At 49.7% G+C, this 24,746-nt stretch overlaps 1 long non-coding RNA gene across 1 annotated transcript; it reads left to right on the forward strand.

The window, feature by feature from the left end:
* The first annotated feature begins 19,901 nt into the window (after nucleotides 1–19,901).
* Nucleotides 19,902–24,421, forward strand: LOC145537936 (uncharacterized). The gene is made up of 4 exons (XR_014076517.1): nucleotides 19,902–19,952; nucleotides 20,062–20,201; nucleotides 20,334–20,403; nucleotides 20,819–24,421. It is a non-coding gene; the product is annotated as an uncharacterized LOC145537936 (long non-coding RNA).
* The last annotated feature ends 325 nt before the right edge of the window (nucleotides 24,422–24,746 follow it).

Genomic DNA, 24,746 nt, shown 5'->3' on the forward strand with positions numbered 1-24,746 from the left:
ATCCCGTTGAACAGCTTATGAAAACTATGGGTTGGTTCTCCCCCATCCTGTCCACCATGTGCATCCCCAGCTCAGAGGGAGGACCAGACTCCTGACCCTGGAGCTGACCCAGCTCCTGCCCGTGTCGCAGCCCACCTGCCACCACCAGCCAGGCCGCGGGGATGTCCTCTCCCCTGCCCCCACTCCTCACCTGCGCATGTGCATGCGTGTTAAGTCCCTTCAGCTGTGACCCTGTGGACTGTAGCCTGCTGGGCTCTTCTGTACATGGGTTTTTCCAAGCAAGAGTACTGGAGTGGGTTGCCACACCCTCCTCCAGGGGCTCTTCCTGACCCAGGGATCGAACCAGCATCTCTTTATGTCTCCTTCATTGGCAGGTGTGTTCTTTACCACTGGAGCCATCTGGGAAGCCCTGCTTCTTACCCAGTCCCCCCACAAATTCTAGACTGACTCTTCTTGGGGTCACTGTTTCTCAAACTAGAGGCATCAGAATCACCTTCTGTTATTCTTTGAGCCACTGCTCCAGGTAAAGAGCATTCACTGTGCCTTTCGGGCTTCACCTGGATCCAGAGATGGGCTCCACCCCGGAACAATGCTAATTCCCTCTCCAGTACCCCTGGGAATCACTTGAGATTGGGGAGAAGGTTTCAGAGTCAGTATGATGAGATGGGTGGCATTGAAGACTGTGATGGTCTCAGCTGGAAGAGACCCTGAAGGATCATCCCACCCGAGTCGGGGGCTGAGGATCCAGAGGCGAGGGTGGGTTTTCCCAAGTCCCCCACTGTCCTCTGAGCCCCGTCCATGGGCCTGTGCCTCTCCTCTGCACTGAGACGGGACTGGGCTACAAGGGGGAGGGCAAGAGTGTTGCAAGGTAGGGGCTCCCTTCCAGGATCTTGCCTCACTCTCATCTCAAAGGACTTGATTGAACTAACCAAGTGTCCCTGTCACCTGACCCAGAAACTGGCATGGAGTCAGGAAGGGAAGAAAGGCAGGAAAGAGCTCAGCCCCAACCCGCTGTGAGGAGGCAGCATTTTGAAGGAGGGAAAGATTTCCACTTCTGCTGCATCTTCCCTTCTAGCAGGTCCTGTTCTCCCTGTGTCTCAGGGCTACAGCTGTGGGGCTGGTTTTTATTCCATACAGTGAATGCGTTCCACCCTGGGGGGTGTTTTCATCTTAAAGGAGGACTCACAGCAACCCCAAGGGTGGAATGCAGGGCTGCAAGGCCAGGGAAGTTGTGCAACGTAGGGGTGAGGAGCGGAGGGTTTCTTAGGAGCAGAGGGTTCTCTTAGGCATCTCTGCCCTGGCCCATATCAGATCAACCCTCCCACATCACTCAAGATCCTCAAGATGCAGGTTTTTCTGGGGGCTGGCCTTGGTACCACCATCACTGATACAAGCATGGCCCTCTTGGGGACCAACCCAGCTGCTGTTTGGAGCATCTTTGCCTGCTGGACTGCCCCAGAAGAGATGAAAGAGGGTCAAAGGTGTCGGATTCCTCCAGCTGCTGAGATTAGAGCCCCCACCACTTTGAGGGGGCAGCAGTCTTGGCTACCCGCCAGCTGGTGACCAGTCTGGGCTGCCCCTGGGAAACTCAGTGAGAGGTGCAGCCCGACACTCTCCTGTCCCTCAGTTCCTTTCACTTGCTGCTGGTGGGCAGTGACTTTTGGAAGGACAGGGACACATGGAATGGCTGCAGATCCTAGGTCAACACTGCAATGCCCACCAGCTACCAGTGAGTTCTTTTGTTTTAAGTTTTTGCTTGTTTGCTTGCTTTTGTTGTGGTGTGCCACTCTCAGGCTCAGTAGTTGCAGCCTGTGGACTTAGTTGCCCCAGAATGTGGAATCTTACTTCCCTGACCAGGGATCGAGCCCGTGTCCCCCACATTGGAAGGCAGATTCTTAACTGCTGAACCACCGGGGAAATCCCACCAGTGGCTTCTCAGGAGACAAATTGTGTGGCCTCTTCTTGAGCCTCTCCTCTTCCTCCTCTGTAGAGGTCAGTGGGGCAGCTAGTCTTCCTTCCCTTCCCCTACCACTCCCTGCCCTCGACACTACCCCAGTGCCTACCTTGTGGCAGCCCTGTACCAGCTTTCCTCTGGGATACAAAGAGAACAGGTCTTGCTTCTCACCTGAGGGTCTCCTGGTGGCAACAGGCAATTTCAGAACAACAGGCTGTAAGAACCATGTTCGGGGTACACCAGGAAGAAAGCAAACCTTCCTAGACAGGCCTCTCCTTTCACATCCATGCTGTAACCTCTACCTCTCTTCTCCCACTTAATTAATACCAGCTCAGGTGGGCTGAGCTCTGGCACTCAAGAGATGGGCTGGCCCTGCACCCTCCATCCTCACCGCAGCATGGCACAGTGAGTCTGTGAACTCATTTAACTGGAAAAAGAGACTGAGGGTGAGAGTAGCTCAGAAGCTAGCCCCAGGCCACACACACACCTTCCACTGAGCTCTTTCTCTATTGTAGTGAGGGTCCCACTCCCTGAGGTCTGGACTCCATTCTCCTTTCTGTTCTCTTTCTGACTCCACCCATGGTCACATCCTCCCACACACTCAGCGGCTGTCTCCCTCATCTGCATCAGAGGCTCTAGCACCCTTCAGACTGGCATCCACTCTTCCTTCCCCACCTGCCAGGCACCTCTACACGGGCATCCTGCCAGCACTTCAGCCCTGCTCTGCCCAAGCCCACCATCTCTTCCAGAAGTCTGACTATTAATGGTGCTCCCTGCTCCTGGGTCCCAAGGCATCTCTCCTGCCTCCATCCAGAACACACAGTGCTCTGCAGCATGACAGAGCCACAGAGGGCAGTGACATCCCACTCAGAACCTTTTGGTTGCAAACAACAGAAAATTTCCATTCAAACTGCTTTGGTCAACCACAGACATTTGAGTAGAGCTGGTCTCAGACCCAGCTGAGTCCAGTGTATCAGATGGCACCACTGGGTCTTACCTTTCAGCTCAGCACTCAATATGGGGCTTGGTTTCACACCTAGGTCCCATGGGATGGCAAAATGGCCATTGGCTCAGACCTCCACCCCCTAAGGATGAGCAGAAAAGAGAGTGCTTCTTGCCCTGGTAAATCCTACACAAGCCCTGGGTTTTGCCCTCTCTGCACCAACCAGAGTTCATGCACAGTCCCTGAGGGTAGGAGGATTCAGTGCTCTCACTGGCCAGGCTGGTCCCAGACTCCACTGGAACCAAATGGACAGGGTGGTGTTACTAATAAGGGCTTTAACACACACAGGGGTTCCATGAGCTGTGTCTTCTCCAAATTTGCGGCGTGCAGGGGAAGGAGAGAAGTGACGGATTTGTTCTGGGGGTTTTGGTGGCCATCACTAGGTAAGATTCATGCCAAGATGCTTTAAGGGTTGAGCCTTAGAATTCACAGTTGAGACTGAGCTGGTTGAGCCTTGAACCGCTACTGACTGACTAGGAGATGCATGGTGATAGACAACCCCCCAGATTTCTGTGGTTGACATAATGCAAGTTTATTTCTTCCCATGCTGCATGTTCCATGTAGGGCAGCGGGGTACTCTGCTCCACACAGTGACTTAGGGATCCAAGTGGTTGAAGGTGCCATCAGCACATCGCCACTGTTTCATGTCAGGGGAAAGGAGAGACTGGAGACTCATGCCTGGGCTTTTCACTGGCCTCCCTTTGGACGTGACAGATGTCTCTTCTGCTCATATTTCATTGGCTAGAACAAGTCTCAGCCTCATTGGAAGAGGGTGGGAAACAAATGGTGTATTTGCAGACACATACTATTGCTGTCACATCCACTACTTAGCTATATGTCCATGGGTGAGTTGCATACCCTCTCTGTGTCTCAGTTTCTCCATCTGTTAATTAAGAATGACAATTGGTCCTTTCTCACAAGGCAATGTCAGGATTCAATCAGTTTCTACATGTAACTGTCTCAGAAAAGTGTCTGGAACATAGAAATAGCTTGATGAGGGTTAAATAGCACTGAGGGTTTAATAGCATTGATACCTCCTATTCTTAGGATCTTTTCTACATAAATACCCCCCTTTACCCCCAATAAGAATTAAATGATCAGACATCATTCAGTGATATTCTGATCTAAGACAGGAATACAGAACTGAGTAATTTTTGACGAAGAGGTTAATATTTTTGAACCTCTACTTCATCTTCCTTTAAAACAGATTCCTACTGACATTTTGGGCGTCATATAAGAGTCCAGTAAGAAAATGGTTAGTTAAGAAAGTTATACCTACTTTAAACTAATCCTGCCTACCACAATGGTCAAAATGACCTACACGTATGAACGATTTGCCTCAGGATTGAAACCAAAGACACTCATTTCACTAGAAACTCTGGGGACCAAGACAAACCTTATCCCCAGCCCCTATGTCCTGACTGCCTCCATTGGCCCCCAGTGCCTCATTGGGGTGTTGCCAAAGGTATTCGTCTGGGGGAGGTCTTGTGTTGCAGTCACGTGTGGGCACAAATAGTCTTTCTTAACCAAAGAAGAGGGGAGAACCACAGGCCTATTGTGTTGGTCCACAGCAAACAAGATGCTCTCATTTGGCTCTTCATTTATTCTTCATTCAATAAATATTTATTAATGACTTACTAACATTCAGAAAACTAAGATCATGGCATCTGGTCCAATCACTTCATGGGAAATAGATGGGGAAACAGTGGAAACAGTGGCTGACTTTATTTTTCTGGGCTCCAAAAATCACTGCAGATGGTGATTGCAGCCATGAAATTAAAAGACACTTACTCCTTGGAAGGAAAGTTATGACCAACCTAGATAGCATATTAAAAAGCAGAGACATTACTTTGTCAACAAAGGTCCATCTAGTCAAGGCTATGGTTTTTCCAGTGGTCATGTATGGATGTGAGAGTTGGACGGTGAAGAAAGCTGAGCACTGAAGAACTGATGCTTTGAAACTGTGGTGTTGGAGAAGACTCTTGAGAGTCCCTTGGACAGCAAGGAGATCCAACCAGTCCATCCTAAAGGAGATCAGTTCTGGGTGTTCATGGGAAGGACTGATGTTGAAGCTGAAACTCCAATACTTTGGCCACCTCATGCAAAGAGTTGACTCATTGGAAAAGACCCTGATGCTGGGAAGGATTGGGGGCAGGAGGAGAAGGGGATGACAGAGGATGAGATGGCTGGATGGCATCACCAACTCGATGGACATGGGTTTGGGTAAACTCTGGGACTTGCTGATGCACAGGGAGGCCTGGCGTGCTGCGGTTCATGGGGTCGCAAAGAGTCGGACACAACTGAGCGACTGAACTGAACTGATGTGCCAGGGCTGCACAAACTGCTGGAATTCAGAGGTGAAGAAGGAAGACCTGTTTAAATGGGCTGGTGGGAGCCACAAACAACAGCAAGGAAAAAAAGTAAGGACCTTCGGGAACTGAGAAATATCAGAAAGAAAAATAAAACAGGGCAATGGGGAGATAGAGGGAAAAAAAGAAGGAACTAGCAACATGAGAGAGAGCAGTCAGGGAAAGGCTTGAAGAGGTTATTCTTGAAGAATCGGACTCGCAAGCACCTTGGGAAAAGCATTTCTGCCACAAATGCCCCAGGACAGGAATGAGGAGAAGTGTGCCAGGAATTTGATGAGGAGGGGTGATGGAGCAGCAGAAGCAGGCTTATCCCCAGGAACTTCCCTTCGCTCCTTGCGGGGCCTGATGAGTTCGTGCAAGTCCACCTCCTCCGAGAAGCCCTCACCCTCCTGTCCTGTGGTTGCCTCACTATTGGTCTAGTTTCTCCGGCTCCCTCTGTTCTCCCTGCTCCCTCTGGCGATGGGTTGTGATGGGAGATGAGTGAGAATTGCAACATGCTCTCCCTTTGCCTTCACAAAATGGGGGAGATAGATTCTACTTGGACCCCAGAGAGGGAAGACAATGAAGACTGTGGACAAGAACACCAGAAGAGGGCTGAAGGGAAGTCACAGGAGATGTGGGTGAGTGAAGCTGGAGGGTGGAGGAGTCAGGGAAGTGGCTGAACTTAGCCTTGAGAGGGCAAAAAAATTGGACAGAGCAGAGTGGGTGGGAGTGAGGAGGAGGGAAGCAGAGCAAAGGCATCCTCATGGGAAGAAAAGGAACAGAGGACGCCCATTCTCATCGGCTCACGAATCCCAGGAGTTGGCAGAGAAAGCTGGGAAAACAAGGGGGATGTGGTCCATGCATCCTCACCACAGATGCCCAAGGACGGGAAGGAGGACTCCAGAGCTAGATAGGCTGCATGTGTGCATGTTAAGTTGCTTCAGTCATGTCTGACTCTCTGTGACCCTATGGACCAGAGCCTGGAGAGCTACATGGGATTCTCCAGGTAAGAATACTGGAGTGGGTTGCCATGGCTTCCTCTAGGGGAGTCTTCCTCACCCAGGGATCGAACCTGTGTCTCTTACGTCTCCTGCATTGGCAGACAGGTTCTTTACCACAAGTGCTACCTGGGAAGCCCCCAGAGCTAGACTAGTTGGATTGAAATTTGCTTTCTGTCATTTACTAACGATGTGACCTTAGGTTACTTTATGTCTTCATGCCTGTTTCCCCATCTGTAAAGCAGTGATTATAACAGTACTGACCTCATTTTATGAGGCTTAAGTAAATTCACGTTTGCAAGCACTTGGACCAAATAGTACCTGGTCCCAAGTGAGTGTGATATATAGATGTTGGTCAAGTTGAATGGATGCTGGTGAGCAAGTAAGATCCCCCTCTAAAGGCAACTGGAAGCTCTTAGCTATTTCTGGACCGGATGGTGCATGGATGGAAAGGAGTCTCTACTTTGGTTCAACTGCATCTCTGGGCAGGCTGGCTTGGAGGCAGAGGGCCTAGGAGCAGGAAGACAAGTTAGGGGTCTACTGCTGTGGTCCAGGCATGAGACGACTGGTGAAAGGGCTGTCAGTAAGACTGGAGGGGATGAAAATGCGGACCTGGTAGAGGAAGTGCTCTTAACACCCAGAGACTGGAGAATGGGTTTGAGGAGTGGGTTGGAGATGGAGGCTGTAGGCCGGAGTGATGAGGGGGAATGTGAGGTTGTGGTCAGAGGGGGAAGCTGAAAAAGTCTGGTTTGGAGGAAGATGGTGCACTTAGGTGGAGCTGTGTTGTTTTCAAGGCCATGGCAGGCCCACAATGCTAGCTTATCTCCTGGGTTGGAGGAGAGGAATCCTGTGGGGCTGGATTCTGGCTCCTAGAGAGATGTGAGAATGGGGATTTCAGTCTGGTCCTCTGCACACCTGCCTGTGTTAGCAGGAGGCGGGGTAGGCTGGGAAAGGGTAGTAAATATTGTATGAGGCTAGCCCGCACATCCTCTGCGCACTGTATTGACAGGGCAATCAGGAAGGAAAGACCTGCCTGTGCTCACCATTCCCAGACACTGGACTGTGATGGAGTCAGTCCCTCTGGTTACCCATTCCTTTTGTCAGGGAGGGGAGCTCAGAGTCTCCCAACCCTGCCCAAGGCTGATGACCCTCATCCTGGATTAGGGTCGAAGCCGGGATCCAGGGATAGTGGTTGAGAAGGATAGCATTTTATTATTGATTTCCATTAGCAGGTATTGAATGGGTACCCGCTTCAGGCCAGTGAGCACAAGTCAATTATCCATTAACCAATGGATTTTGGGGGGTATCTACTGTGTTCCAGGCTCCATTTAAGGCATGGAGCTCAAAGTAAAATGAAGTGTTTCATTCCAGAAACTGCATTAGCCTATGTTTTAGTTTTTCCATGTTTAATTATTGATGACAGCAGTTTCAGTGCAGATATCAGAGAACTGTATCCTGCTCTTAGTCATGAAAATCTTGGTATAGCTTGGCTTTTAAGTGTAATTTATTCCCTCTGATCTTCTCTAGAAAGAGTTCTTTTTTTTTTTTTTTTTTTTAACAAATATTTGTTTTGTTTTTCTTTTTATGTGGACCATTTTTAAAGTCTTTATTGAATTTGTTACAGTATTGATTCAGTTTTATGTTTGGCTTTTTGGCCCTGAAGCATATAGGATCTTAGCTTGCCAACCAGGGATCAAGCCCACACCCCATGCGTTAGAAGGTGAACTCTTAACCACTGGACTGCCAGGGAAGTCCCAAAGAGTTCTCAGTTGTACGAATAAATGTATTTATGAAATTTTCTTGGGATTCAGTTTTTATTAACTTCTCAATGTCTTTTTTTTTAAAAAAAAACAACAAATATAATTCTTTTTTTGGTTTTGTTTTTTGGCCATGCCTGTGGTATGCAGGATCTTACTTCCCCAAACAGGAATCAAACCCATGGCCCTCTGCATTGGAAGCTTGGAATCCTAACCACTGGACTGTCAGGGAATTCCCTCTTCCTTTTTCTATCTCAGAAAGAAATCAAGAAAACAATGAAAAATGATCCATACTCCTACTAGTCGATGACCCCTTATTTCTGCTTATTAAATGCTCATGGAAAATCATTCCAGTGCTATAAGAAGACATAGAATGAAGATGCAAAATTCTCTCATTATCCCTCCCCCTATACCAGTTTCTCCTCCCAAAGGTCTGTGCTATTCATGGCTTCTTATATATCCCTTCAGAAACTATTGACCTCATTTATCAGCATTATAAATGCATTATGTACATCCTCTTCTCAGAAGGTTCTCCTGGAAGTTAAGAACATTGCTCTCTCTGTCCTTTGATAGATTTATGGTTTCAGTTTGTTGTCATCCTGTCATATCTGCATTTAAAAATTAAGTCAGAGGAACTGGATTCCTTAGGCTTCTCTGCCTTGGACTAGCTGGGTAACATCACCAAGTTTCTTTACTTCTCTGAGCATCAGTTTCTTCATCACTGAAATGGAAGTTCTTGTGGGGATTTGATGATGGTATGAATGCAGAAAGGCCTGGTTAGCCAGTAGTCCTCCCGCAAATGTCAGAGCAGTCCCTTAGCCCCTTTTGGAAGAAGACAGGGCTGCCAGCTCCAAATAAATGTTATGGAAGGGGCCCGTCACCAGTTGCCCCTCAGAGTGACCTGTCACTTCATTTCCTGGCTGCAGGAAGAAGAGTGTGGGAGTCTCCTGACGAGAGATGACAGGGTCACATGTATTTCTCACCCTTGGTGTCAGCTTCCACCCAGGTGCCCAATCCATCCCAACTTTGGAGGGCTGGTCCCATCTGTCCTTGATGGAGAAGGAATCCCTGCTAACAGCTGGGACAGGCCCCTAAAATATGGCCTCTGTCACCCTCCTCCTCATCTTTCTCTGATCTCATGTTTGATGACCTCTGTGACCCCCAGCATCAGGGGGCAAATGGCTCACAGGAAAGGTCTCCGGCATCCTCCGGGGTCCAGAAGGCGACTTGGCTACTGTCAACAAAGCTGCCTCCTGCCCAGAAAGTCAGAAGGAAGGGCAAGATTCCAGCCCAGCAAGGTGGGAGATGCTGGCAGATGACGGCAGTGGGTGGACAAAGGCCATTTGGTGTGTCATAAGAAGCTTCTGCTGCAGTGTTGAATCCTTGGCAGGTGTTGCTTCCTTGGCCCTCTTAATGGTACACCCACTTTGTAGATGAGGACACTGAGGATTCGAGAGTTGAGCCAAGTTGTTGCTCAGTGAGTAAGAGGCACAGCCAGGACTGGATTCTGACTGTGGAGTCCAGAGATTATATTCTGCCCCTGTGCCTGGCATGGGTAGATGCGTGAGAGGGGACCAAGCAGGGCCCGCAGAACTCAAGGCCACAAAGTGGCTGCTCACTCACAGGCCTGGCACACTTCTCCCAGGCTCCACTTTGATCAGTCCTGCTCTGTCTATATCCTCAGTATGTAGAAGAGTATCTGTACAGTGTAGGTGCTCAGGGAGTCTCTGTGGAATGAAGAAAAGAGAAAACAACAAAAGTGACTGACTGACGAGCTAACTAGGCAGGCCCATCTCATACTCTGAGGCTGACACTCCCTAAACTTGTCTCAGGGCCCAGTGACAAATGGAATGAGCTTAACAATGAGTCACCAGCCAGATTTGGGAAAGGGGCCCAGACCTCACTCTATTCCACAGCCCACCTTGCCAGACCTACCTGGAGAGGAGAAAGAGCAGCGCCCGGCCAGGAAAGGGGATGTGTCAGACCTCTCATCCATGTAACACATGGAGCCTGGGCTGCTGGTGGACCGTGGCCTCCTGCTCACACCTCTCAGACAGCCTGGGGTCAGTGGCCGGGCAGGTCCAAGCAGGGAGGCACTGACGAGAGGGTTAGGGACTGGGAGCTAAGCCACAGAGCACCTCATGACACCTGGCACAGTGGCTCCAGCTGGGCTCTAGGGGCTGGGGGAGGGAGGAGCTGACAGAAGGTCACAGCGAGGTCAGCCTCGGTTCCCTTGTTCTCAGGGGGTCAGACATCCACAGCCAGGCCTAAGAGCAGCACATATTAACAAAGTAAGAGCAATAACTATGGAGCATTCACTCCACATAGAACATGTTGCCTTCCATGTCATCTTCTCATTGAACTCTTACAACAAACCTGAGGAGCTAGGTACCGTTTTATCACCATAAATCTCACACTGAACAGTTAGGTTATATGTGGGATCTGGACCACAGGGCCTGGCTCCAGAGCCCTTGTGTATGATCACTGGGGTCTACTGTCATTATCAAGGCCAGACCCCCTTGCAGTCTTTCCCACAGGGCTGCTGAGAAGGACTCTACAAGCTTCAGGCCCTGCCTGCCTCCACTGTCCAGGTGAACCACTGTGACCAGTAAATGAGTAGGGAAGAGCGGAGGAAGCCAGCTCTGGGGCAGGGGGTCAGGAAGGGTCCTGGGAGGAAAGGAGCTGATGGAGAATGGGCTGGAGGGGTGACTGGAGGACAGGCATGCGGGGCAGGAAGCAGAGCGTGCAGAGGTCCCAAGGTACAGGTGTATTTGGTGAAGTGCCATTCAGTTAGCAAGGGGACTTAAAGAGAAGGAGCTTTGAAGACAAAATTAGAAGGCTCAGTAGGGCTTCATCACGTACCCACGTCAGGGAGGCCGAGACAGGTGCTTTAGCTACACAGCACTGGAGCGAGCTGCTGGCAGTAGCTCCAGACCCCAGGGTAGGTCTCCACATACATCCCGTCCTGCAACCTCAGAATGACCCCGGGAGATAGCATCTAGTGTTCTTTCTTTCTGGGCCTCAATGTTTAAGGCCTTGCAGCTGCTTCAGGGCCCTCAGCTTCTGGGTAAGTCCAGCTCTTCTCTGGAGTGGTTAAGTGCAGAGGTGCTGACCTGAGGCTGAAGGAGAGAAACCCAGACATTCCAGTGCTCTCGCTGAGCCTGGGCCTCGGTCAGCCCCCCAGCCGGCCTGATGCAGCCACACGCATGACGCCTCTCCCCCCAGAAAGACAAACAGAAGAACAGTTCCAGCTGATGCCCTGTGAGTGAGTGTGAGCTGTCCCCACCAAGCCCTGCCTGGGCCTCCGGAACATGAACTGTTGTACTTTTAAGCCACTAAGTTTCAAATACTTTGTTACTTACAGCCCATACTTGAAACAAATAGGTAAGGAAGCTGCCCTTGGAGATGCTGAATGGGACTGGAGTGGCCTGGGTGAGCCAGGCAGGTGAATCACTGACTAAGGTGCTTCTCTATTCCTTGGAGAAGTCTTTCCAGGCAGATCAGAACCAGCCTGGCTCACCCAGGCCACTTCAGTCCCTTTTCTTTGTTTACAGGCCAATACTTGGCTCACTTGTGTCAGTTTATTGAGCAAAGACAGTAGGTTTCCAGGGCTGGGGTCCAGGGGGCCTTGTTCTTCCCCTCATCCCTGAGGAGCCTAAGCTACAGATATGCACACGGTGGGGGCCCAGTTCAGAGTGCCATCTGACTCACACAATCAGTTTTTTCTAAATCGGGCCTACGTCCCAAACCAGATGGTGTGTGTCAGTAGCTCAGCCATGTCCAACCCTTTATGACCCCATGGGCTTTATTAGCAGCGCCAGGATCTTCTGTACATAGGATTTTCCAGGCAAGAATACTGGAGTGGGTTGCCATGCCCTCCTTCAGGGGATCTTCCTGACCCAGGGATCAAACCAGCGTCTTTTGCTTCTCCTGCATTGGCAGGTGGGTTCTTTACCAGCTGAGTGGAAGAGAAACCTGCAGAGCCAAAGCACTCAGTTGAAAGCCCAGCTCCACCACTTGTTTGCTGTATGGCTTTGGACAACTTGAGTCACCTCTCTGAGCCTCTATTTTCCTATCTGTAAAATGGAGAGAACACCTGACCTTGTGAAGGTTAAGAGCTAAGCTTTGTAAAGAGCCTAACACAGTGTCTGGCATACAAATACCCCTAGACATATCCATGGAGGAGGAAATGGCAACCCACTCCAATATTCTTGTCTGGAGAACTCCATGGACAGAGGAGCCTGGTGGGCTGCTGTCCACGGGATTGTCCACAGAGTCGGACACGACTGAAGCGACTTAGCATGCATGTGTGCATTGGAGAAGGAAATGGCAACCCACTCCAGTATTCTGGCCTGGAGAATCCCGGGGAGGAGGAGCCTGGTGGGCTGCCGTCTATGGGGTCGCACAGAGTCGGACACGACTGAAGCGACTTAGCAGCAGCAGATATATCCATATTTCCCTCTCCTCATCTACAAAGAGTGAGAAACTAAAGTCCCAATACCACGCCTGAAACCTCTTCTCTACAGGTCAAACCTGGATTGAACTTCTAGCATCAGGCATCGTTTTTTGTTCTCAGTGCCCGACTGCAGGTCTGCTAGGAAGAGGCTAGTGATGGATAGAGTCCTACTTCTAGAACTAGAAGACCTGGGCAGCTCTACCTCCCTGTCACTGATAGGGAGACCTTGGGCAAGTCATCTGGCCCTCTGTGCAGGGGGGTTAGTAGTTCCTGCCCTGGCCCGGCAGTGTTGCTGGGAGGCTCCAAAGAAGATGGACATGGAAGAACTTGGCATTGATACAGCATCAAACATGCATCTTGGAGGCGACCGCATTTTTCATCCCTTCTGTAGGAATTGGTTTACTAGAGCTGTGTTTTTCAAAATGAAATGAAATGAAAAACCCAGTTCCTCAATCACGCTAGCCACAGTTCAGGTCCTCAGTAGCCATGTATGTGGCTAGTGGCTACCACATTGGACAGCACAGATAGAGAGTATTTCTGTCATTGCAGAAAGTCCCACTGGAGAGCATTTGTGCTACAATTTCTCCAACAGGACAACCAGCGTGGGAGCAAGAGGAAGAGATGGAGACAGAGGAAGTCTAAGCAGAAATGGGTGGGTGGCATGGAATTTTTTGGTTGGTTTGTTTGTTCATTTTAGGCCAAGCTGTGTGGCATGTGGATCTTACTTCCCTGACCAGGGACTGAACTTATGCCCCTTGCATTGGAAGCTCAGGGTTTTAACTGCTGGACCACCAGGAGAGTCCCCGGTTTGTTTCTGGAGACTCGGGGATGGCTCAACCACCTCCCTGCCAACATCCATGCTGGGCAGCTTCTCCAAACATGTCACTTTCTCAACATGAGGTCCGGAGGCCTAAAGGCTCTGCCTCCAACAGGAAGTGGACAGAGCAGGCCAGGACCAGGAGGTTGGGTTGAGCACTGAACACTGATTTATTTCCTGGCCTGGCTGCTGGTTGGGTGGGCTCTAGGCTGGCTGAGCTTCTCTTTCTATCCCCGGAGCAGCCTGTTTGAAAGAGTGTGGCTGGGAACAGGGGCGGCAGTGCCAGGACATCGGCGCCTGGGCCCCAGGCTAAGGGACCAATTAGCTGGTCATGGGCTGCATCCTGTGACCCTGTGCCCATCCATGGAGGCTTCCTGGGCCCCAGATCATCTCCTTGGTCCAGGCCACTGCACTGAGAACCCAGCATCCTCAGGGTCACCAGCACCAGCCGGTGGAGCTTGAGTAACAGGCTCTGTGGCAGGGGAGGCCCGCAGAGCAAGACCCCCAAAGGCTCATTCCATGAGAGGCCCAGCTGGGAGGAGACCCAGGGAACTGACATTTTCAGACTTGCTCAGTAGAGTCCTTCCTGCTCACGCCAACCCAACATACAGACCATACTCATGTATGTACACAGACTCATAGTCATGTACTCACAGATTTATCCAGAGATGAGTGCAGGCATGCAAAGCAGACCTGCCCTCCTGGACACAAGCAAATGGCTGCATTTACACATGTGCACTTCCAGCTACCAGTGGGCCGGAATTCCCCCTCATCCCCAGGGCCAAAGATACTTCCCGTTAACCAGAAGTTTCAAGTGTGTGCTTCTAAACAAAAACAGTCCCAGAGGCCTCTCGGGCCCTCATTGACTATGAATTAAACACCCTGCAGTACCGCAAGCCCCATATCTGGCACACAGACTGGGGGAGGGGGGCCACCCAGCTGGACATGTGACATCCCTGCTCTCAGCCAGAGGCTCCTTCTGTCTCTAGACAATGAGGGCGTGGGAACAGGGCACCTGGTCCCTGGGGCTCTCCCAGACACACCTGCCTCCCCCTTCTCCCCCTTCTAATCTACACAACAGCTTCGGTTTTCCCACAGAGTTTCCGGGGCCCTCCCCACCCTCCGGAGCAGGCTGGCAGCATGACAAGTGACGAATCAGAAGTCATTCTCTGCTGAACAGGTGTGTATCGGGGTTGGGGAGCAGGGCCAGGGGGCCAAAGCTGAAAGCCTAGAAGTCTGTGGGGCCCTGGAGTGTGGAGAGGCCCGTGGCTGGAACCCTGTTTTTAGCAGTTCATCAGGGCTGCCGGAAGCAGTGGCAGATTTCCTCCTTTCTCCCAAAGCCAAGTTCACTTGCCCCCCTTAGCCTTTATGGACTTTAGCCACCTACTTCCGGCCAGGCTTTTTCCTGAGACCAGTGTTGCACAAGGATTCTCAGGAAAAGACCGGCACCTACCCTCTCCGCCCCTGCAGGCAAACCACCCTCACTCTCCACGCCCAAGTTTTCTCTGTCCACCCCCTGCTGACTCCTGGGCTCCCCCAAAGCCTGATCCTGCAGGACCTGTTACTCCTCAGCTTTTCAACTGATGTGCCTTGAGGTTGGTAGGTTATTAACCACCTCTAGCACCACCTCCAGACCCAGTAGGGGTTTAAAATGAAGTCACCCGCCCACCTCTGAAACCACAGGAAATGTCCTTGGGCCAGCTCAGAGGATTCAATATTTCTCTGCTTTGTGCCCTCTGAAGATCAACAGAGCATGATTTATTAAATAATGACAGATCACCTAAAATAGCAATTTAAAAATGCTAACAGTTAATATTATTTATGTAATAATAGTTCACGTAAAAATAATAATAGCTACACATGTAAACCCATGGCTGATTCATGTCAATGTATGGCAAAAACCACTACAATATTGTAAAGTAATTAGCCCCCAACTAAAATAAATAAATTTATTAAAAAAGAAAAAAAAAAGCTGTCAAGAGAAGGTAAGCAATAGTACAAACTCTACAAAGGCAGGGTTTTTTAATCTGTTTTGTTTGCTGATGTGTCCCAATAGCTGAGACCAGTGTTTGGAACTTGGCAGCCACTCAGAAAGTACTTGTTCAATAAAGTCCTTACTACACACCAGGTACTATCCAAGTGCTTTTCAAGTATTAATTCATTTAACCCTTACAACGTGGTAAAGTGGGTAGTATTACTCCCATTTTGCAGACAGGGAAACTGAGGTGCAAAGAAACAAATTAAGTTACCCTTTGACCACCACGTTCTACTGCTTCTCTTGATAGCAACTTGTGTTAGAGCACTTATGCTCTTTCATTAAACATTTTTTTAATTTAGTTTTTATTTTTGGCTGTGCTGGGTCTTCATTGTTTCGTGGGCTTTCTCTAGCTGCAGCAAGGTGGGCCTACTTTTCGTTGCAGTGTGCGGGCTTCACATTGTGATGGCTTCTCTTATTGCAGAGCCCAGGCTCTAGGGTGCGAGGGCTTCAGTAATTGTGGCACTTGGGCTCAGTAGTTGCAGCTCCTGGTGCGGCTCTAGAGCACAGGCTCATTAGTTGTAGCGCAGAGGCTTAGTTGCTCCATGGTATGTGGGATCTTCCCAGACCAGGAATTGAACGTGTGTCTCCTGCAATGGTAGGCGGATTCTTTACCACTAAGCCACCAGGAACGCCCCATTAAGTATTTTTTTTTCATTTCTTTAATAATAATTTATTGATACCTGTCTCTCCCACTAGATTACCACATGTCTTAAACACAATGATTCAAAAGTTAGTGGAAGGGACTTCCCTGGTGGTCCAATGGCTGGGACTCTGAGCTCCCCAGTGTAGCGGCCCCAGGTTCGTTCCCTGGTCAGGGAACTAGATCCCACATGCCACAACTAAGTGCTCACATGCCACAACTAGAGATCCTGCATGCTGCAATGAAGATCTGGTACAGCCAAATAAATAAATAAATATTTTAAAAAGTTAATGGAAGGGATAAATGGAGTTTCTTCCCATCTCACTATATATGTCTTTCACCAAATGTTTTGGAAATGATTGGGGGTGAGGAGAAGAGGTGGGGGAAGGAACCAAGGAGTCAGCAGCTAAAAGCACAGACTCTATAGTCCAAATGGCTGTTGGAATCCCCATTTCTACCCCTTTCTAGCTATGTGACTTTGGGCAAGTTGCTCAAACTCTTGTGGCCTCAGTTTCATTCATCTGTTATATGGGCATAATAATAGCCTTTGCCTTCTAGAGTTGTTGTGAGAATTAAATGAGATAATGCTTGCTCAGTGCTTGGCACATAGTATGGGCTCTGTAAATGGCGGTTATTATCACTGTTAATATGATGTTGGTGTAAATTCTTCTTGCCTCGTATCTGATGTGGAGTCAAAGCCTCCTATTAGTTCTTCCGCAGGCCATACCAGTGGCTTCTTGGCAGGCGCCCGCAGCAGGTGTGACCCACTCCTCCCCATCTGTCAGGGTGAATCCTCTGCTGGTTCCGGTCTGAGCTTACAACCTACTTATTAGGTTAATTAGACGTGACACCTTTCCAAAGATACCCTGGCTCCAAAGCCAGCCCTAACATCTGGTGAAGCGTGCAGCTTGCCAAGGATTGGGGAATAACAAGTTCTCACCAGCCTTCAGTTGGAGCCAGTGAAGCGGGGCAGGGGGGAGGGGCTGCAGAACCAGCCCTTTCCTCTCATTTGGTTGTTGGCTGGCTCCTACATCTTCTTTGGGTAGGACTGCCAGATAAAAGTACAGGATGTCCAGCTCAATTTGAAATTCAGATAAGTGCCAAGTTTATTTCTGAGTGTAAGTAAGTGCCATATATTGCCTGGGAATTTATATTAAACAAGATTTTAATGTTTATCTGAAACTGAAATTAAATGGGTATCCTTTTTTTCTCCTGAATCTGGCAAACTTAGCTCTGGGGCAGGCAGGAGAGTGAGATGAGGAGGAGAGAAGGCCCTGGTGTTTGAAGGAGCAGAAGCAGAATTTGCTGGGGCTCAGCTCCCCACAGCCCTGGCACCAGGCCTCCTGGGTCCAAGGCGAGGTTGCCTGGGGACCTACTGGAGCTCACCTCCCGGAGGAAGCCTCAGCAGGAGGAGCAGGGCACCGCTGCCAACTCCGAGTTGTTTGCACTTCCTTGGCTCCCTGGGGCACAGGCCCCCTTCCTGGTTAACATCCTGGTTGGGAGGACCAAGAACAACAGTGTTTGTCCTCTGAGAGGCATTGAGGCCCAGTCCCAGGAGCTCTGTTGGCGAAGAGAGGCCTCCAAGGCCCAAGCGGTGCAGGGCCCAGAAGGCCCAAAAGGCCCTGTTACCAGAGGACCCCCGACACGGTCAGGGGCTTGTCCAGTGTCACACGGGGAGTCATAAACCTAGAAGGTGGTCCCTGGACATCTCATTTCCATTCCTCCCTGACTATGTGGCTACTACGCTGTACCTATCAGAAGGGGAACAGCGATAGCCAGAACAATTTTGATCCTCAAGCTCAACTGGCCTCAAACTAGACCCTTATTTCCCTTTCCAACCCATTCCTCGACCTGGCACTACAGCTCAGCACATGGCACCCCACCCCCTGGCTTTGCAAACTAGAAACTCAAGCAACACCCTAGGCACCCTCACTCTTCCCGTTTCCTGTAACTACTGAGCCCAGATAACGCCAGTTCCTCTGCAGCTCTTGAATTCACCTACCTACTTCCACTGCTGCTACCACCTGCGTCCAGGCAGCCGTCATCTCCCACCCAGACTGTTACATCATCTCGTGACTGGTCTCCCTGCCCCCGTCTACAATTCATTCTGTGCCCCTCAGCAGGTGAAACACAAATCTGTCCATGTCAGCCTCTACTTGTCCCTCTCACAAATCCATCATTGGCTTCTTACTACTTTTAGGATCAAATTGGCTTCCTTGGGAATTCACTGGAGGTCCAGTAGTTAGGACTCCAAGCTTTCACTGTTGAGGGCCTGAGTTCAATCCCTGGTCAGGGAACTAAGATCCCACAAACCACATGGTGCAGTCAAGAAAAAAAAATATTTTAAAAAGTTGCTTCCTTAACTTGGTTTACAAACTTCTGTAAGTTTGTGATCTAGCCCTGTCTGTCTTCCCCCCTCCCATGGGTATCCTTCCATCCACAATGCAGTGAACTTGCATTTCCTTCATGCCTTCCATGAACCAAGCTCTGTCTCACTTTGAGGCTTTGCACATGTCTGACTTGGAGCTTCCCAGGTGGCACTAGTGGTAAAGAACCCAACTGCCAATTTGGGAGACATAAGAAATGCCTAGAGAATCCCCATGGACAGAGGAACCTGTCGGACTACCGTCTATATGGTCGAAAAGAGTCGGACACAACTGACCACGCACCCACACGTGTGCCTGACTGACTCATCTCTCTCTGCCTCCCCACTGGCCAACCCCAACTGTCCTACCTATCCATCAGACCTCCACATAAGTTCTACCCTCTCCAGAAGGCCTCCCTCATCCTTGCCAGACTTCAGCAATTGAGGCAGGGGCTTCTCCGGGGCACCCCCTAACACTCTGTATTACAATAATTAGGAATTATTACTAGTCTGTCTTCACCACTAGCCTGTGGGCCCTGTGAAAGGAGAAGCCAAGTCTAGCCTATTCCCTACTGTGCCTACAGTAACCACTGTGATGCTGGGCACACAGAAAGGGCTCACTAAGATTTGCAGTCATTATTTTAAGTATCTGGGTAATGTGAGGCTGTAAGAATTAGGAGGAGAAAGGAGAGGAAAGGAGGGGCCCGTCCAGCAGTTTTTCAGTTCTAGCCATGCAACAGAACTATGTGGGTTGCTTTACAGAAATATCATTGCTTGGGCACCATCCTAGAGGCTCTGATTTTTTTGACATGGTATGGGCCCAAGCCTGGGTATTTTTCAAACCTCTTCAGATGTTTTACTGTGCAGCTGGATTGAGAGGCCCGGGTGAGCTTTAAGCCAGAGCTCATGGTCTCAGCTCAGTAAATTCTTGCTGACTGGTGTCTGCCTCTATTTCTAAGCGGGGAGGGGAACAGACATTTACTCCTGTCCCCGGCTTCCCTTCCTTGGAGAACAACTTTCCCCTCTGCCCACTCTCCCACCTCTCTGCACACCCTCCCAAGATACTCGTCTGGCCATCCCCACTGGCTCTGTGGGGGAGACAGCCAGGATCAGAGTGAGGACAGGGGCTGGGGTCTAGCCCAGGGGCTGGGGTCTAGCCCAGAGGCTGGGTCCTTGATCTTCTGCTGGAGTGGCCTCAGAGGAGTTCAGTTGGCTTAACAAATATTTGCTGAGCATCCAGGCTTGGCCAGGTACTTTGCCGATGGCTAGGAGAGAGTTACCAAGTTTGGCTCCTGATTAGCCCTGTATCCAGCTCTGGGCTGGGGCTCAAAGAAAGACCGGTTGGGGAGTGGGAGTGGCACTGGCCATTGGCATCATTAATCCCCAGATCCACCTCCATTGTCACCTAAGCAAAGGGGGAGGTGTGGATATCATGTCCCCACCCCAGCTGGCCTCCAAGTTTACTGTGACCCAGTGTGACCAGAGCTCTTGCATCAGAATCCCCTGGGAAGCTTGTTAAAAACACAGGTTCCTGGACCTCACCCAGGGTGAGGGATGATTCAGACAGTCTGGGGTGAGGCCTAGTACTCTGCATTTCCAGCAGGCGCCCTGAGGGATTCCAATGCACTGGCAATTCCAATATGTAGCTGCCTTTAAAAACCACAACCGTCTTATTTTCCTAGGTGGATTTAGACATCCGGGGAGGAAGGCGGTGCAGGAACAGCATGGTGGTTCCTGGGCTCCAGGGGCCCGGCCACCCCAAGCTGTAACTGACTTGGTTCACGATCATCACTCCCCACTGTTCTGCAAACAGGTAGTGAAGGTACTGAGCTGCATGATTTGCTTAATCCTCACCCCAACCAGGAAAAGCTGGTGTTATTCCAGATAATAGACAAGAAAGTTACTTCCTAAGGTCATAGAGCCAAGTGACTGTGTTGGGGTTCTGTCTTTTAAGCTGCTCATCGACCCTGGAAGAGACTAATTTGTGCAAACCTGGGCAGAGTGAAATGGATGGACACAGGGAGGTAAGTGCAGAGCTCTCAGCAAGTGCCGAAAAAGGAGCAATGATCATCTCCTAGGGAATGGCGGAGGAGGCCTCCGAAGAAGGTGGTGGCATTTGAGCTGGACCTTAGTAGATTAATTCAGCTTTGACATTCAGAGGAGGGGAAAGAGTACCAGTCTGAGGATAGAGCATGAGTGAAGTCAGGGAGGTGCGAAAATAGTAAAAACAGCAGGTGATCAATGCAGTGCAGAGTGCAGGGAGGGACATGGGAGGGATGGCACCGGGCAGGTCAGCCCAGGCTTTTCACTTGCTGGGCCCTGGAAAACGGCCAGGAAGGTATGAGAAGGGAAATTACAAGGCCCACCCGGCTTTACGAAGATAACCCTGGGGCCCGAGGGCGGGGTGGAAATGGTGAGACACTCTGTTTCTCTGGTCAGTTTGTTCATCTCTAAAGTGGAGAGGGTTGCCCTCCCGGACACCTGTCCCAGGATTGTTGTGACAATGGAAGAAAACAAAAGGTGGGAAAGAGTGTTGGTGAGACCCATGGGGACAGAGGGAGAATCAGAATTGGAATTTGGGGATCGTGTGTGCATTGATGTACCTTGGCTGGAGGCCCCAGTGGCATGGTTACAGACACAGGGACATCCAGAGAATGTACAGGAGAAGCACTGGAGGTGGCAGGTGCCACCTGAACCCATATTTGGGAAGGGGGAGGGACAGAGAGCAAGATCAAAGCCTAATCTGAAGCAGAACAGTGAACTGACCTGTTTTTCCTTGTGAATGGGGCCCAGAGGACAGATTTCGGTTTCCTAGAGAAATTCGAGGGTGGCTGCCCTTAGCCAGCATCTCATGGAGGTTTTGACCAGCTGCTTCTTCTCTAGCATGTAGATAATTGTGGGAGACACTGCAGCCAGAAGGGCTCCGGCCCCTGTGAGAGGGACATGAGCATGACCCGGTCCAGAGGGGCCTCTGAGGAAGGGCAGCTGGCCTCGCTGCCTGAGCAGGAATGGCTTCTGCTGCTCCCCTGAGAACCACCACCGCTCACCTCACCCCCAACCCCACTTCAGCCCCGCAGCCTCAGTCATTCTTCCAGCCCATCTCCACGGGGACCAGCACTTAGCCCATGTTAGCATTGTTAAGCCTCACAGCTCTTGGAACTGAGCCTTTCAGTCCTAAAGTTCCCGATGAGGAAAGTGAGCTTCAAGGAGTCCACACAGCTAGGATGCAGAAAAGCTGAGAAATTCAAACCCAGGACTGGGATGCTAAGGACTGGGCTTCTCCCCACTGCACCATGCATCTCTCAGATAGGAGTCGAGGTGTTCTTTACAGACTAAATATCTGGCAGCCAGACCATAACAAGCTAGTGATGGAAGGGCAAGGTGGGAATTGGTGAGCTCATTGGAAGATCTTTCTGAAGGAGGCTTTGTGATTCTGGAGGAGGGAACAAGGTCTGGAGGCCTTGGCCTCTCTGGGCCCAAACTCTGAGCTTACTGAGTTCCCTTGGAGGCAGAGGGCTTTCTTTCCAGAGAGACACAGCCCTGAGCCAGGCCTTGGATTCCTTCTGGGTCTGTGGGCGTTTGATCTTCAGGAGCCTGGAAGGGCACGCACAGTCTTCAGACCTTTGATGTCTACACACAGACTGTTGCCATATTCTTGTCCTGGATCCTCTCTGGCCACAACATCCGGGGTATCCAGTGTGTGGGCCTAACCCCCCAGGGATGGTTGAGTTCAGCGATTCCCATCATTCAATGACACACTGGCTTCATGGTGGAAACTTTCCCAATGGGTAGAGAGATCACACCTTTATTCTATGTTTGTGTAACCCAAGGGCCCACTCAGTCGTTTCTCCCAACAAAGGGCTAAAGATCTCAGAGGAGCATGACCTTGCCTGTATAATAACCACACTTTCTTTTCTTGTTCTCCTTTGGTTCTTCTTTTTTTGAACTCTCCTACCTTCTCATAACCTCACCAGTTTCAAGCCACGCAGCCATTCTAATGACCTCTCCTCAAAAGCCACAATCTTAGTTCAGGCCCCATCAACTTTTCTGTGACTGAGCAAATGATCCCAGTCTCCCAGGCCCCCATCCTCTTCATCACAGCCTATTCATCTCTATCCCAACCCCATCTGGGACCAGAACTGTCCTCCTTGCTTTTGCTTTGGCTTTTATTTATTTATTTAATGTTCACACGTGAACATTATTATCAGAGCATCAGAGATCTCTACAGAGTTCCTCATGAACAACTACAGCCCTGATCCATCTCCAAGGGTAACCACTTTAACTCTTGAAACTGATTCTCTGGAACATTCACTTCCATGTCTCTAAACAACATCTCACATGGGTTCCTCACTATCTTCGCTTGTAGCTTTAGGAATAATTTTTTGATTTCCTGCCCTGGGAGTTGAGGAATTCTCTCCCCTCCTGCATGCATCATATCCTCTCCCTTGCCACTATCTTTCCAATACAGTAATAGATGATGATTTTGGTTATTTCATTATTTACTGTTGCACTTGTATAATTGTGTAAACACTATGCCCAGTGGAACTCCATGTTGGGCTAGATTACTTTTTTCCACTTTTCCTTGAAATTTGGGTCATTACCAGCTCATGGGCTGTTTGAGGCATCACAGCTTAGTCATCATTTGGCTCAACTGACCCTAGTCACTGACATGAATCCAAACCCTCAGTTTCTTCTTGTGAAACATCTGCAGTCAGGCTAAATGGTGAGTTTACTAGCAAGACATGTTCAAAAAAAAAATCACCGGTGTCTATTTGCTTTATGTGTCACTAAAAGACCACTGAAGGAGGTAGATTCCAGAGTCAAGAGTGTGTGGGTTTGGATTCAGTATCTGCCCTCTGTGGCTATGAGACCTTTCAGAAAATTACATATTCTCTCTGAGCTTCAGTTTCTCTTCTTGTAAAATGAAATTAAAAGGTGAAACCACCTACTTCATAGGACTCTAGGATAAAATGAGAGGATAACTGTAACCAAGGCTTCTCTAGTGGCTCAGTGGTAAAAAATCCACCTGCAATGCAGGAAACTCCGGTTGGATCCTTGGGTCAGAAAAATCCCCTGGAAAAGGAAATGGCAACTCACACCAGTATTCTTGCCTGGAAAATCCCGTGGACAGGATGGCCTGGTGGGCTTCAGTCTATGGGCTCAAAAAAGAGTTGGGCACAACTTAGTGACTAAACAACAACAACAACCTGTAACGTACTTTGCACAAGGAAAGCATTATAAATGGTGAACATTAATATTACCACTGGGTTAATTGTTAGTGAGAATCCCAGAATAAAGAAATAGCATGATTCAGGGACTTTCCTGGCAGTCCAGTGGTTAGGACCCCATGCTTCCAATACAAGGGACACGGGTTCGATCCTTGGTTGAGGAACAAAGATCCCACATGGCACAGCCAAAAAAAAAAAAAAGAAACAGCATGCTTCAAAAATACCCAGCACTAGCAGAGTGACATATGGTCATGTGCCTTGTTTCCAGAAGAGTCAGTTTTCCTGCACCACCTTCTCTGAGGAGCACAGGCCCTGAGTGCTATGTGGGGCCCCAGCCAGGTGCTGGAAGATGCAGGATCCTGGTAGGATCCTGGGTCATGGGGAAAATAAAATGGCCTTTTTCTGCTCTCATTTTCATGACCCCCTCACTTCACTCTCTTGGGTGGTAGTTGGGGCATTGCCAGCAACAGGGACTTGTCATGTTAGTACCCCTTCCTCTGGTTGCTCCTAGGAGAAGGATGACTGTTTGACCCCCTCCAGCTCCTTTCGTGTTTATTGGGGGTGGTATGTTACATCAGCTCTAGCTTGTGCTAATTTTAAGAAATTCACACACTGTGGTGCAAAAGCATAGAAGAGAAAAATAAAAAATCTTTTCTTCCCTCCTATAGGTAACTGCTGTTAGCAGTTGGTCGTGTACTCCTCCAGAATTTTATTTTCTGTGCTTCAAAATGTGTGTGGGTGTGTAGACTTGGTTGATTTACTATATTCAGTTATGTATTACAGGCATATATAGTAATAAAATGAGATCACGCCACACATTCAATTCTGCTACTTGCTTTTTCAAGTGATAATGTTTCATGAGGCACTTTCCAGGTTGATGTAGGTACGATTCACAGCATACTGTGTATGTTTTGGGGGGTCGCTGCCCATTTTTACCCAGACAAGCAGTTTTGTGATGAGCATGCTCTTGGGTATACCTGTGCGTGTTTGCGCTGGTGTTCTACAGAGCAGAGTCCTAGAAAGTAGGTTTCTACAAAGTGAAGGTGAAAGTGGTTCAGGAGTGACTCATCTGAGAGCTCTCTGGCCCCTTAGCCCCTTGGAAGGCCACACTCTCCAGCTCCCCTTCCTCCTGCCCTGCC

This window comes from Giraffa tippelskirchi, chromosome 2 (genome assembly GCF_054371585.1).
Source record: "Giraffa tippelskirchi isolate mGirTip1 chromosome 2, T2T-mGirTip1v1.2.pri, whole genome shotgun sequence".
Taxonomy (NCBI): Eukaryota; Metazoa; Chordata; class Mammalia; order Artiodactyla; family Giraffidae; genus Giraffa; species Giraffa tippelskirchi.